Source organism: Panthera leo, chromosome B1 (genome assembly GCF_018350215.1).
Source record: "Panthera leo isolate Ple1 chromosome B1, P.leo_Ple1_pat1.1, whole genome shotgun sequence".
Classification (NCBI taxonomy): domain Eukaryota; kingdom Metazoa; phylum Chordata; class Mammalia; order Carnivora; family Felidae; genus Panthera; species Panthera leo.
Window position 1 is genome coordinate 8,502,553 of NC_056682.1, and position 4,972 is coordinate 8,507,524.

A 4,972-nucleotide genomic window follows, 5' to 3' on the forward strand; every position below is an offset into this window, starting at 1 on the left:
CCCTTCACTATGAACATGTTCTTTGTTTTAAGCCACCCCAACTCATAAGTGTTGGTAATTCATCAGCTATCTAGTCTCTGACCATGCCACCAACTGCAGGCACCTACTGTGTGAATAGAAACTCAACGTACTTTACATAATCAGTTCAGCCAGTGTTAGACAAAGCAGATAGCATCAAGCAAGGCAGATGGCAAAAGCAACATGGAACCAGGGAAGAAATGGGAACGTGTGGATGGGGCTGGTAGTTGCCTTATCCTTACTAGCAGAATCTAAGATGACAGTATTCTCAGTCACAGGACTTTCTATTTCCCATACACACTTGAAGCTAGTTTTCACGATGTAACTAAGTTCAGTTAATGAAGAAGTGTAATCAGAAGCATTTTGTGGGACTTTCAGGATGTTTAATTGAAAGGCAGTAGGTGGAAATTACACTTCTGGGTAGGATAGATTAGATAGCAATGGAACAGCACTTTTGCCGAAAATAACTGTAAACTCGGGATAAAATACAGAAGGATAATGTTTAATGGCAGTCAAGAGATAACAAAAACTGGGGAAAGGGAGCAGAGGAAGAACTGTCAGGAGTTCAGCTGAGCCGAAGAGAAGGCAAGCTGTCAGGTATGGAATAACTGATTACAGCAACAAGCCAAAAATGAGAGTTAAACCTTAATCACTTACTGAGGTGGTATGAACAGGAGGCTAAACCCAGAGAAGAGCTGACTCCTGGATTCCATTTGCCTCCATGGAATGATGCACCGTTTGAAGGTTAGGTGGATCCGTGCAGGTGGGGCCATCCCACAGCGGAAGGAGCCCTGAACAAAAGGCTCCCACAGTTTATGGACCATGGTGGTGAGGATAAAGTGAGGGGGAAATGCTAGGAGCAGAAAAGCACTGGGTACCGAGTCACAGTAGGGAAAAGTGTCTTGCTTTCCCCTTCTTCCTCTGCTAAGGAAAGCTTGGCAGAGATGCCTGAAAAAGATCTTGGCAGAAGGCCTAAGATAAGGAGATCTAGGAACAAAGGCCCTGGGATCGGTATTTAAATATGTGAGGAGGATAGCCAGCCGGAGGGGCTGTCGGGGAAAGCTTTTGGAGTAGCCTATGGTCAGGCCCGAAGAAGCACATGGACGGTTTTGAACGGGAACCAGACTCCTCAAAGGTGGAATCATTTTTGCAGTGGCTTTCACTGTGAGGTCAGTTGAGGAGGCAGGTGCATTGGGCTCAGAACCTAAGCTCTCAGCCACAGGGGAGGATGGAGTTCTGGTAGACTTTGGCATCTCCAAGCATGTGGTTAATTTTCCCCTGAAAATATTTGCCAAATTCTGGGCCCTGTGAGGCAGGAGATTCAAAAGCGTGGCAAAGCTATCAACAGTCTTGTAAGACAATGATTGCAATTTAGGACCTGAAACTAGAAGGGGGTCACAGAGAGTGCCCAGACCTCTTGGTTGAGTCCACGTCCCACTAGAAGTACAACAGCAATAATGGGGCTGCAAGGCAACCATGACTCACAGTTCTTGTCAAGCCTCTGTTGTTTTAGCACAGTAAGAGAAAGGTCAATACTGTCTGCAGGAATGAATCATTGCCGTAAGTCTCTGTAGTTTTTTACTCCAGAATAATTAGCATTTAATAAAAATTACTACGACACTTCAAGACTAATATCAAGACTAGAAATAAAGTAAAATAGATAAAATAAGTAAAAGAGATAAAATGGTGTTCATAGAAACAAGCTCGCAGTTGACAGAGATATCATTGCCATCTGACAAGGACCTCACGATAATTGTGATTAGTATATGACAATACTAGAAACAGACGAAAAAATGGAGATTTGGGCAGAGAGCCGCCATCTCTAAAAGGGAAGAAACAGACTGCTAGAACTGAAGAAAAATTATTAAAATGTTGTTTTAAATAAAAGGTCTTTGAAGAATGAAGACAGCGGGAGCCAAGACTACTGAAATTGACATGTTAATGCAAAATTTGAAGGTGAAATACAGAGAGAACAAAAAAACATTAAAAATACTACGGTTTTTTTTAGAAGGTTTGTGAGACAAGAAAAGGTCTAATGTGCATGTAATTGGAGTCCCTAAAGGAGTGAAGGGAAAAATAAGGCAGAAGCCATAGTTGAAGAGATAATGGCAAGACTTCTACAAACCATTGAACAGCAGATTAAGGAAGTTCTACAACACAGGCAAGATAAATACAGAGAAAACCCCAAATCCAAAACAAACAAACAAGAAACCACCCAAACAGCAAAGACAGTGAAAACAATAGTTAAGCAACCTGAAGGAAAGAAACCTTACCTTCAAAGGGACAAGGAGACACACAGCTGGCTGGCTTCTAGAGAGTAATGATAGAAATCCTAAGATAACAGAATTGCATAGTTAAAGTGCACAAAGATAGTTACCAATCCAGAACCCATTAATCAGCAAAAGATCCTATAAAAACAGCGAAATACACATGTCTTCAGAGGAAATACTGAGATCGTTGAAAGAAGTGCTCCTGAATGGTGTTCGTTAGGTAGAAGAAAATGTATCCTCGCAGGGAAAAAAGTAAAAAATACATTTTAAAGATATACAGGAAAATATGAATGAATATTGACTGTAAACAAAACAACAGTGGTAGTGTCTTGTTGATGTAAATAACAATTCAGAGTGAAAGTGCATGAAACCTTTTTGAGCTACCCAGGGAGGGGTCCATATGGTATTGTTCTGCATTCTCCTTATAACTTAAAGGGAAACTTTCACGAAGTCTGGAGCCATTGATGTCCCGTAAGTGAAGCAGTAGGGTGTCCTCAAATTCCTTGCAGCAGGAGCCCGTTTAGGCGGCACCAACCTTGACTTCCAATGGAACAGTACATCTACAAAAGGAAACGTGATGGGTTCTACATCACAAATCTGAAGAGAACCTGGGAGCTTCTGCTGGTAGCTCGTGCCTTGTTGCCATTGCAAACCCGGCTGATGAGCGTGTCATCTCATCCAGGAGTCATGGCCAGCGAGCTGTGCTGAAGTTTGCTGCTGCTACTAGAATCACTCCTACTGCCGGCTGCCCCACTCCTGGAACCTTCTCTAACCAGGTCCAGGCAGCCTTCTGGTCATTACCGATCCTTGGGCTGACCACCAGCCTCTCACAGAGGCATCTTACCTTAACCTGTCTGCCCTCGTTCTGTCTAACACTCTCCTCTGCCCTGTGTGGACATTGCCATCCCTTGTGACAACAAGGGAGCTCACTCAGTGGGTCTGATGTGGTGGATGCTGGCCCCTCCCGCCCCCCCGGAAGTTCTGCGCATGCGTGGCACCATTTCCGGTGAACACCCCTGGGCGGTCGTGCTGATCTCTACTCTACAGAGACCCTGAAGAGAATGAAAAGGAAGAACAGCCTGCTGCCAAAAAGGCTGTGACCAAAGAGGGATTTCAGGGTGAACGGGCTGCTCCAGCGCCTGGGTTCACTGCTGCTCAACCTGAAGTCACAGACCCGTCTGAAGGCGGGCAGGTGCCCTCTGTGCCTGTTGGGCACTTCCTACTGAAGACCGGGGCAGTCAGGTCTGCAGCTGCCACTGCTCAGGCCACTGGGAGGGTAGGAACAACCACTGAGTGGTCTTAAGCTGCCCTTCCACAAAGGCAAACAAAATGGAAATACAGCTGATGGAAAATAAGCAGTTTCTAAAAATTAATAATAAAAGAAAATGCACAACAATGATGTTATAAAAGTTGAGGGGGGTATGTTGAATTAAAGTGTCCTAAGGTTCAAGCATAAATAGGAGGAGTAAAAGCTGTGATTTATTTTTTAGATTGTAATATGTCAAAATCACATGTCATTATGGTGATTACTAAAAGAGTAGTAAAAGTTTAACAATTTAATAGAACAAAATGGGATCATAGTAAAATATTTCTTACGAAAGAGGCAAGAAAGAAAAGGGTACACAAAATGGATTGGTTAAATGGAAAACAAAGGGTGGTAAAGTAAATATGAATCAAATATGTTGGTATTATGTTAAAAATTAATTAAGTTCTCTAACTTAAAGACTAAGGTTACAAAGCTATGTGTTGGATGCTGGGTCACTGTGTGGAGGGACGTTTTTGTAGTTTTGTTGATTATAGGGGGCAGAGTCACAATGCCATCTGTTCCCACAGGGGAAGGCAACCCCCAAAGTGAACTGATAAAGTTTGGGCAAGGTTTGCAGTAGCGAAAGGAAGCACGGAGACCTTCTGGGTGAGGACTTCTGGGTTACTCAGTCTACTGTAGTGCTTCTACACCTGTAGTTGATGGTCTGTGTGGTTGCATTCCTCTGTTCTATGTGTGTCAGAAGAGATTCTTTTGATGAGGAATTCTTGCATATACAGAAGTGCATATACAGTGAGACACTCCCTCATCATTTACCACCAGTGGGACTATCAGATCATAACACAAATGACTCTGTACTCTTGTTTTAAAAGTCTTCCATATACTCCTGATGTCCTGCTGGTTGACAAGTCAGAAGCCTTAGTCACAATAGCCCTGACTTTGAAGATATCATACCTTGGCTCACAGATATGGCTGATAAAGCCCAAAAAATCTCAAGAGCTTGCTCTGTGAATAATGTTTCTTGGGAGTGTGTGGATGGGTTTGCAACACTCAGTCCCTCTGGAAGTCCCGGAAAGACTGTTTTTGTTAGTTTGTTTGTTGTTTTTTCAGACTTCCACCACCCAAGGGAAAGCCTTAAAACTTCTCAGACACTGAGTATCAGATACAGTCTGTATCCCACTGGGGCACTCCATGTGGACATTTCAGTTGGGTATCGTAAGAAGTATCTGCCTGTAAGCAGGTTCCAACCCAGCAGGCTTGGAGGCTCTTCCCAGGGAGCTGAAGCTCTCTATACTTCTGGGACATTACAAGTGCAATGCTCCCTTTGAACTGTAAATCTTTGTGACTAATGATTTTGCTGATTGTGGCCTCTGGCAAAGAGAAGTAGCTCCTTTCAGTTTAGAACTTGGGACTCCTTTGG

General features: G+C 43.4%; 1 pseudogene; it reads left to right on the top strand.

The window, feature by feature from the left end:
- Positions 1-1,565: 1,565 nt before the first annotated feature.
- LOC122217292 lies at positions 1,566-3,591 on the top strand (annotated as a pseudogene).
- Positions 3,592-4,972: the final 1,381 nt, after the last annotated feature.